The sequence below is a fragment of the Crocodylus siamensis genome, unplaced genomic scaffold (assembly GCF_052110815.1).
Source record: "Crocodylus siamensis isolate JL-2025a unplaced genomic scaffold, ASM5211081v1 HiC_scaffold_192, whole genome shotgun sequence".
NCBI classification, from domain to species: domain Eukaryota; kingdom Metazoa; phylum Chordata; order Crocodylia; family Crocodylidae; genus Crocodylus; species Crocodylus siamensis.
Window position 1 is genome coordinate 24399 of NW_028324602.1, and position 10357 is coordinate 34755.

A 10357-nucleotide genomic window follows, 5' to 3' on the forward strand; every position below is an offset into this window, starting at 1 on the left:
GCAGAACAACAACAGAAATGGAAGGAACGGAAACAAGAATGAGAAATCTGTGGTTTCCGCCTCCCTTTAACCACTATCTGAGGCATCTGCCAGAGAGTCTGTGGCTCCAGGATCGGTCTTCTTCGCCATCTACTTGACTCACAGGACTGACCATCCTTGACCCTGACGGGTTGTGGAAGGCAACACTGTTCCCATCCCATTTCAGCTGTTAGCATGTAAAATCTTTATCCTTGCTGTCTAGTGCCCTCTGCCCCTCCATCAATACTGCAGGCAGCGGCAGCTTGTGGGTGGTTTGTACTTCCCTACTTTTAGCCAGAGTTGTTCTGCCAGCCTGGCTCCATGGCCCGACTGTGTTGCTTCCTGCTGGACTTGTCTCCACTTTGCTAGATCCCCCCTCCCCCCAGTCATATCCTGCATCCACCTACTAAGGTGTCTCCCATCCATTCAAGCCAGGCTTCCCACATGCTGCATACAGGATGTTGTGTACCCCTACTTTGTATTTCCTGGTTTTCAGAGGTAAAACTTCATTTGCCTTCTGGCCCACCTTCTACATCCTAGCATTTCAGAGAAGAACCAGGGAAAGGGGTTCAGACTCCTATGGTTTCTCCATCGCTTCCACGGAGACTGCTCTTACAGGTGCCTACCTGCCCTCCTGCTTCCACTCACATGTACCAAACTCTAACAGGAGGCAGTGGAGACTTTCTGAGGCACACTGGTATCTCAGCTCAAGCACACCAGAAACAGAGATCTTGAGGACAGGGAAACAGGTGAACAGGGGAAAAGTGCCCCCTGCAACGTTTTGGGTTTGGCATACACAGGAAAGAGGAGACTGTGGGGCTGACAGTCACCCACTTCTACCCCATAGTTATCCCTGATACCCACACCCACCATCACTCCTCCAGAGGCCTGGTCCTACTCCTTGGATCCTCTAAGCACGCTTTTGGAAAATACTTCTCCCTGTAATGGCGAGTCAGTGCCAGGACCCTCATGCCCCTGATTTAGCGGTGGCAAGTTAAAGGGTGTTTTTGATGTTTTGGGCATGAAGTCTGGTAGTTGTGTGTGGAGGTTGTTCCTCAAGTTTTTAAGAACAGGTTAGATGAGTACTTGTCTAGGCTGGTTGAACTAGTGATGACCCTGACTTGAACAGGGGGTTGGACTAGCACCAACTTGGTGCAGAGACACTTGGAAGGACTGCATGTGTTTGTCAGCAAGCCCGGATGATCTTCATACAAGGATGCTTAAGGAATTGGCCGGTGTCATAGCAGAGCCACTGGCATGGCTGTTTGAACACTCATGGTACTCGGGTCAGATCCCAGAGGACTGGAAAAGGGCCAATGTGCTGACCCTGAGAACGGCCTCTTTTCAAGAAGGGGAGGAAGGAGTTGTAGAAGCACGTGGCAACGTAATAGGAGCTAGCAGTTTGTTGAGCCATGGGCTTTTGCAGGTGCAGGAGGGGGTGCTCCTGCATTGAGTCACCCACCTCACTGCGCCTGACCACCTCAATGTCTTCATTAACGATGTGGACATTGGAGTCAGGAGTGGACTGGCCAAGTTCACCGATGACACCAAACTTTGGGGCAAAGCATCCACGCCAGAAGATAGGCGGGTGATCCAGGCTGACCTGGACAAGCTCAGCAAACGGGCAGATGAGAACCTCATGGTGTTTAACACCGATAAATGCAAGGTTCTCCACCTTGGGAGGAAAAACCTGCAGCACCCTTATAGGCTCGGCAGTGCTACGTTGGTTAGCACTACAGAAGAAAGAGACTTGGGGGTCATCATTGACCACAAGATGAACATGAGCCTCCAGTGAGATGCTGCGGCTAGTAAAGCAACCAAAATGCTGGCGTGCATCCATAGATGCTTCTCGAGCAAATCCCGGGACGTCATACTTGGCCTTGGTGAGGCCGCAGCTGGAGTACTGCGTCCAGTTTTGGGCTCCACAATTCAAAAAGGATGTGGAGAAGCTGGAGAGAGTCCAGACGAGAGCCACGCGCATGATCAGAGGTCAGGAAAACAGATCTTGGGACTCTTTAGCTTGGAAAAGCGTAGGCTCAGGGGTGATCTGATGGCCACCTATAAGTTTATCAGGGGTGACCACCAGGATCTGGGGGAACCTCTGTTCACCAGAGCGCCCCAAGGGATGATGAGGTCAAACGGTCACAAACTCCTGCAAGACCGTTTCAGGCTGGACATAAGGAAGAATTTCTTTACTGTCCGAGCCCCCAAGGTCTGGAACAGTCTGCCAGTGGAGGTGGTTCAAGCACCTACATTGAACACCTTCAAGAGCAAATTGGATGCTTATCTTGCTGGGATCCTATGACCCCAGCTGACTTCCTGCCCTTTGGGCAGGGGCCTGGACTCAATGATCTCCCGAGGTCCCTTCCAGCCCTGATGTCTATGAAATATGAAATCTATGAAATATGACCATCTTCCAGGCTCCAAGTCCCCCCCGGACTCTGCCAGCCTGCCAGGGGAAACCCATCTTAACCTCCATTTTTCTCCTTAAAATGAAAAAAATCCACGTTTTACCACATTTTCCCATCATGAGTGGAAAACCCAGATCCCTGCTCATAAGTCATGTGCCCCAGACTCAGAATCATGTTATTGCCCTCCCCTTGTCCACATCCTTTCTGTAGTGGAGGAGCCAAAACTGGACACAGCACTCCAGATGTGGCTCCACCAGATCAGAGTAGATGGCAATTATTACTTCCCTTGATCTGCTGGCAATGTTCTCACTAATGCAGCCCAATATGCCATCAGCTTTCTTCACAACAAGGGCACACTGCTGACTTCTACCCAGCTTACTGTCCACTGTAACCCCCAGCTCCTTTTCTGCAGAGCTGCTGCCCGGCCAGTCAGCCCCCAGCCTGTACCAGTGCATGGGACTGTTTCACCCTATGTGCAGAACTTAGCACTTCTCCTTACTGACCCTCATAAGATTTTTTTGCCTCAATCCTCCAATTTGTTTAGGTCACTCTGAATCCTAGCTCTACCCTCCAGTGTATCTACTGCACCCCCAGCTTGGTGTCATCTGCGTAGTTGCTGAGGGTGCACGCCATCCCATCTTTCAGATAGTTAATGAAGATACTGAACTCTTCCAAGTTGTCCCCACACTCTCTAAAAACTTCCTGGCTTGCCTGTGCCCTGCTGTGCTGCCTTTCCAGCAGATGCCCGGTGATTGAAATCCCACATGAGAACCAGGGTCTGTGATCAGGAAACTTCCTTTAGCTGTCTGAAAAAAGCCTCGTCCACCACTTCCTCCTGGCCTGGTGGTCTATAGCAGAGTCCCCACCATGACATCGCCCTTGTTGCTCTCCCCTCTGACCCTACCCCAGAGGCTCTCAAGAGGCCCATCCCCAGCTTCATACTGGAGCTCTGAGCAGTCGTATGGCTCTTTTACATAGGCCACATCTGCAGGTTACCTTACAGTGACGTAGCAACACGCTACATCACCGTATGGTGCCCTACAACTACGTGGAAATCACGTGTCTACGTGTGACTGCCAGGTACATGCCAGCAGCACAATCCCCAAGTATAGTGCACCACTATGGTGGTGTACCTGGGAAATTTACCCATGTATACCAGCATGTACTGCACCATGCTTTCCTCCTTCCAAAAGGAAGTACTAAAACACGGCACGGTAGCAACTTCGCCATATGGCAACGTGCAGACACACCCATAAAGTGCAATTCCTCCTCCTCTTCTCCCCGCCTGTCCTTCCTGGACAGCTTGTAGCCTGCCCTGACCGTGGTGCAGTCATGCGAGCTCCCACCAAGTCTCTGCTATTTCAATCACAACATCATAGGTCTGTGCCTGTATGAGGATTTCCAGTTCTTCCTGCTTCTTTCCCAGGCTCCGTGCGCTCGTGTACAGGCACCCGAGGCAAGTAGCCGATCGCCCTCCTTTCTCAGGAAGCCTCCCCTGTTGCCCCCTCCTCCTTGTGCTTCCTCCAGGTCTCCCACTTCCCCTCTTACCTCAGGGCTTTGGTCTTCATCCCCTGGTGAACCTAGTTTAAAGCCCCCCTCACTAGGTGAGTGAGCCTGTCTGCCAAGGTGCTCTTCCCTCTCTTTGTCAGGTGGACCCCATGTCTTCCCGGCAATCCTTCTTCTTGGAACAACACCCCGTGGTCAAAAAAGCCAAATCCCTGCTGGCGACACCACCTGCACAGCCATGCATTGATCTGCCGGATGTGTCCATTCCTGCCCCAGCCCTTCCCCGTGACTGGAGGGATCAAGAACATCACCTGGGCCCCGTCTCCTTCACCCTTGCACCCAGGGTCTCCCTTCGCAGTATCGGTGGTGCCCACATGGATGAGCAGCATACGGCAGTAGTCAGAGGCTCGGATGAGTCTCAGCAATCGTTCTGTGACATCCCTCTGTGACACCATTATCTTAGCAATGGTCCAATGCTGGGCTGAGACTTGGCCTCCATGGGGGGGTTGTTGCCCCCAGGATGGGGAAGCAATCACCTCAGGGCTGCATCAGCTGTGGGTCCTAGGAGCTGCGGTGGGGAGCTGACAACCCCTGGCTTCAGGATCCTCTCATCCCACCAGCTCCCCACCCCAATCACACCCGCTTTCCATCCCCCAAAACTTCCAGCTTTATTGTCACCGCATCTCCTGTCACAGGGCTGTTGCTCAGGCCTCAGCCTGGAGACGGGAGGGAGAGATTTTGAATGACAGTCGAACACATCCAGGACAGGAGATGGGAGGAAGAAATCCCTTTTTAAATGACTTATCCAATCTCGCTGTGAAGTCCACTCATCTCTTACCTCTTTCGGCTCCCCTGATCCAATATTGCTAGGAAAGAAACTCCCAACATTTTCCCACCTCCTCATGCACTTCTGCTCTTGGAGGCGAAGCCGCTGCCTTGGGTCCCTTCCCCAGACTGGTTAGAAAGGCGGAGGGCCCAGGCACACTTAACACCTCGCATTCTCCACCTCCCAGCTCACGGATATTATCGTCACTGAATCCACCTGCAGTTTGTTGTCCCTTATTTGAAATGGGCCAGGGGCCCTTCCCCAGGCTGTATGTGAATCTTTCCCAGACTTGGGCAAGAGATGAGGCAGGCCAAATGTTCATCCACCAACTCTACCCTTGCTGTAATTATCTACCTGCCGGAGAAGTAAAGCCTTGACAAAAAATTCTTCACTGGACCAAAGCGTTGCCTCTTTTCTTGCTGGTAACCAACTAATGATGTCAAGTCATCTCAAAATGTAGGCTGTCTCTCTGCACTGCCCCAGCTGCACCCTCCTTTCTCCTGTCTGTCTCTCATCAGCTCCCAGCTGTCCTTGTTGATGGTGGAAGTGGGGAGAGGGAAGAAATGTCTGCTGTGTTATTCATGCACATGCTATTCCTTTAGGATTGCCTGGGTTTTTTCCTCCTGTGCTGGGAGCAGCTCCCTTGAGGTCCCAGCCCCTTCTCCCTCCCTCAGGGGATCAGGCTGTTCACTGCTTGCGTTGAGCCGCCCACCTCCCTGCGCCCGCCCACCTTCCAGGCTCCGAATGCCTCCCTAAGGGCGCCTTATGCTTCTCCAACCCCTCTCCCGGAGCACACTCGCTAGTCTGGGGGTAACGTGCCGCCACCACCCCGAGAAGGGACTGTCTCGGCCCTGTGTCCTTGGGGAAACACAGGCGTAATATTCCGATGGGTACTCGACCCGGTACAGGCACTTGGGGCACTTCCCCAACCAGGGGGCAAAAAGCAAAGTCTCCCTTAGTCCGCAGACCTAAGGGGTCTCTTAGGATAATTTAGACCCACCCCTCAATAAGTCTCCCACACCGGTCACAAAGGAGAACTTTATTGATTACAGGGGGTAGGGGAAACTAGGGTACAAGATTGAGCAATATCTTAGAAATCCTAAAGAGCAAACAGTGTGGCTGAGGTAGCCTTTTGATCACGCATCTGTGTTACTGCCAGCTAGATATCTAATCCGATTGAGTAGCTTACTCACACGCATCTTCCAGAGTTCTCCCGTTTCCCCGCTGGAGTCTGGGGGTGAGAGAGAGAGTTTCAGATGGTAAGGCTTCTCTGTCTCTACTTGGCTGCTGCTTCACCTCATGGCCAAAGAGAGAGAGCCTCCTTCCCCCCGACTTATATAGCCCCTGTGACCTCACTCACCTGGGCCAGTGGAGGTCAGCCCCAGCTGGCTGTCAGCCAACCAATTGGAAATGCATCACCTGTTACCAGGCAGATTCCAGCTCCCCAGGTAGAACCCCCCCCCACCCAGGTAACTGATGCCAGTCCCGTAGGCAGAGGGAGCAGGTCCCCCCTCCCTCAGGACTGCAGCCAGCTCAGGTTCCCTAAAGAGACAGGCTGAGGTGTGACTCCTCTGTGCTGGCCCATCTAATCACAGAGTCACAGGGCAGAGATTTTGGGGAGAAACCAAGGTGGCTTTCTGCCACAGGGGTGGGCATCGGAGGAGACGTGGGACATCAGTGGGGAGGGGGCACCTTCGGACTATAGTGGTGGGGCTGGTCTGAGGTTTCCCCTTGCTCACGGGCCCCTCCGTCTTCAGAGCCTGAGTCCAACCTGATGCTGATCGTGGGCGTCGTGCTCGCCGTCGTGCTGGTCTGTGCCGCGGCAGGCGCAGCGGTCGGCCTCCGCAATAAGTGCTGGAGAAGCCCTAGGCGCCAGTCTGTGCCTGGGCCCTGGGGAGTGCGGGGTTAGCGGGGGTCATCACTGCCACTTCTGGGACCTGGCGGGGGACGGTGGGTCTCCGGCTGCCCTGGGCTGCCAGGTCCGCTTGCCACGGGGTGGCACCAGCTAGGCCCCAGCCCCAGGGCTGTGCGGCTGCCTTGCTGAGGCCCCCGAGGGCTGCTTTTGGGCTCTGTGTGATCTGTGCCCCACAGCCCCTCCCCTCCCCTGGTGGGGGGTCCTGGGCCCCATATCCCAGTCTGAGCCCTTGGCTTTGTGGTGGAAAGGCAGCTGCTTGCTGGGCTGTGGCCCAGGTCAGGGCCATGTCTGGTCGTGCAGCACCCTCAGTCGCTGACTTCTGCCTTCTCTCTGCAGGGCGACAGGCAGCAGGATACTAAGCAGCAGCCAGTAAGTGCGAAGCCCATCCTCCTCCTCCTTGTCATCCGCTCTGCGGGGCAGCGCCCTGGGCACAGCCTGTCCCAGCCCTGTTTGATGCTGCGGCGGCGGGGCAGAGCCACAGGCCTCACTGCGGCGCGGGTGGGGGGAGGGGAGGGGGCACAAGGGCACCTGCCACCGTGGCATCTGGGTGTCCCTGCTGGCAGGGGCTGGGGTGGCCCGGGGGAGCCGCGCCCTGTGCTTGGGGGGCTCTAACCCCTCGTACTTCCCCCTCAGGTCGCGACGGCTCTGACAGCTCTGGTGAGTGCCAGTGCGTGGGACCAACCGGGGGTGGGGGGGCTGCTGGGGGCGAAGAATGGGGAACCAGGCTTTGCCCCAAGGGAGGTCGCTGTGGGGGCAGGACAGCCCTGTTGTGGGTCTGTCTGGGGGGGGCAGGGGGACAGAGGGGCTGTGGACAGGGACTGTCCTGTGTCCGTCCCCCCCCACCCCTCCCCCCTGTGCCTGGGTCTCCTGGCCGGGAGCTCTTAGCCTGACCTAATGTAGGTCCCTGGCCAGGCAGGACCTACCTCACCCCCTGCCTGTCTGCTGTGGCCTGGGGCAGTGCTGTTCCCTGGGCGGGGGTTAGGTCTCGCCCTCCCCCCTGTGCAGCCGGCAGATCCGGCTGCATGTGGGGCCACAGGGCTCCTGGCAATCCCACCCCTCTCTGTGCAAGCCCTGGGGGAGGGGCTGGGCAAGGGTCACCCCAGGGGTACGGTTGCCAGCCCTGTGACCCGGCCAGTCTCTGCCTGTCAGGACCTAGTCGCTGTCCCTGCAGGGCAGAAGTGCAAAGGGCTCCCCGGCTGCTCGGGGAGCAGCTTGCACCCGCCTCGTTCTCCTGTGCCCAGGGTACAGGGGCACTGCGGGCTGGGGCATCTTGTAGGGGTGGAGGGCTCCCACCTGGCTAACACCTGTCCTTCCACCCCGTACAGGGAGCAACTACGGCTCTGACCCCTGCGTCAAAGGTCAGTGTGGGGGGCTCTGACTTGAGGATCCCCCAAAGGAGATGCTGCCCCTGTCCAGCCAGCCCTGGGAGCCCTGGGTCACCCCAAGCCGGGCGGCCGTGGGGCTGAGTGCCTGGAAAGCTGCGTGGCGGTGTTTGTGTATGCCGCTCTGCTCCTGGGAGGAGGGTCAGAGCAGGAGTGTGTGTCACCCTCCCAGGCAGCCTGGGGTCTGCGGTCTGTGGAAACGGCTGCGGCCCGGGCACTGCTGGGAGCAGGGCTGGCGCAGCGCAGGGCCCCGTAAGTGGGAGGGAGGGGTGTGGGGGAGAGACATCTCCTCCCCTCAGTGCAGAGTGACCCCAGACTGGAGCTGAGCACCAGGTCAGTGCCTGCCTGGTGCTGCAGTCCCTCAACCTGCTGCATCTTCCTTGTCTCTTTCCTGTAGCTTAGCAGAGCTCAGCGGAGCCCACACCGCCTCCTGAGGGGCCCACAGAGGAGAGAGACAATCACAGAGCAACGTGCTGCACTGATTAATCCTTTCAGATGCCTTTTCATGCCTTGATTTTTTAAAAAAATGTATTTATTTATTTATTTATTTGCCCCTTGCTGGAGCTGGTGTATGAAATTAAAGCTGCTGGGCTGCAGCCAAGCTGGGGGGGTGGGGTGGGGTTTGGCGAGTGCTTGCGACTGATCACCTTATTGCAGGTTTGAACCATAGTTTGCTATTTATAAAAGTAACAGATAGCAGGGGAATGCCCTTGGAGATGATTCCTATAGGGAGGTGGGCAGGGCATGCACCGAACCGGGCAGCGGGTGGGCAGTGCCCTAGAGCAGCAATGCTCAATCATTTGGCTAGCTGAGTGGCACGGCGTCCATCTTCAGCAGGTGGCAGGGCTGAGTGCTGGGGGCCTGTGCACCTGTCCCCCTGCACACGGGTGGGGATACTGCTGCAAACACCCAGCCTGTGGGAAGCCCCAGTGGCTGGCTGACACGGCACCATGAGCTGCAGGGTGCTCACCCCTGCACTAGAGCAGTGCTTCTCAATCCTGTTTTACTACGACCCATTTGTAAACATCAATGGCCAGTCCCAACCCACTGCTCCTCGCTCCTGACCCGCTGGCCCCAGTCCCCAACGTGTGGGGTGGGGGGTGGGGGTGGGGCAGGGGGGCCCCAAGCAGCCTCTTGCAGGCAGAAGCTCTGCCAACCTGCAAAGGAAAAGCCACAGTTTCCCACATTTTTTCCCCTTTGAGGAAGAATCAATGTTTAAAGTTTGCTAATCCAATAAAATTTCTTTGTGACCCTTTCATATGTTCATAGTTTCATAATTTCTAGGGTCAGAAGGGACCTGAGCAGATCATCAAGTCTGACCCCCTGCCATGGCAGGAAAGAGTACTGGGGTCAAATGACCCCAGCAAGGTGTTCATCCAGGCTCCTCTTAAACACCCCCAGGGTAGGAGCCTGTACCACTTCCCTTGGAAGCTGGTTCCAGACCCTAGCCACCCTGACCGTGACATCGCGCCTCCTGATATCTAACCTACATCTACTCTCTGCCAGGTTGTGACCGCTATTCCTGGTCACTCCTGGTGGTGCTCGGGGAAACAGGGACTCCCCCAATGCCTGCTGATCCCCCCTGACTAGTTTGTAACAGGCCACAAGATCCCCCTCAGCCTTCTCTTGTGGAGGCTGAACAGGTTCAGGTCCCGTTGCCTCTCCTCATAGGGCCTGCCCTGCTGCCCCCGTGACCATGCGAGTGGCCTCCTCTGGACCCTCTCCATGTTGTCCATGTCCCTCCTGAAGTGTGGCACCCAGAACTGGACGCAGTCCTCCAGCTGCGGCCTGACCAGTGCCACATAGAGGGGGATATCACCTCCCTGGACCTGCTCGAGATGCATCTGTGGATGCATGACGAGGTGCGGTTGGCCTTCCTGACTGCAGCCCCACACTGCCGGCCCATGTTCATCTTGGAGTCAATATTGACTCCAAGATCCTTTTCTGCCTCTGTACTGACAAGAGGGGAGTTCCCAGCCTGTAGGTATGGTGCTGGTTCTTCTCCCCAGGTTCAGCACTTTGCACTTGTCTGTGTTGAATCCCATCCTATTCTCATCCGCCCACCCCCGTAACCTGTCTAGGTCCCATTGCAGGCTGTCCCTCCCTTCTAGCGTGCCCACATCCCCCCACATCTTAGTGTCATCAGCAAATTTGAACAGGTGCTCTTTACCCCCTCGTCCAAGTCACTGATGAAAGTGTTGAACAGTGCGGGCCCGAGGACCGAGCCCTGGGGGACCCCACTGCCCAAACCCCTCCAGGTTGACAACGACCCATCCACCACCGCCCTCTGGGTGCGGCC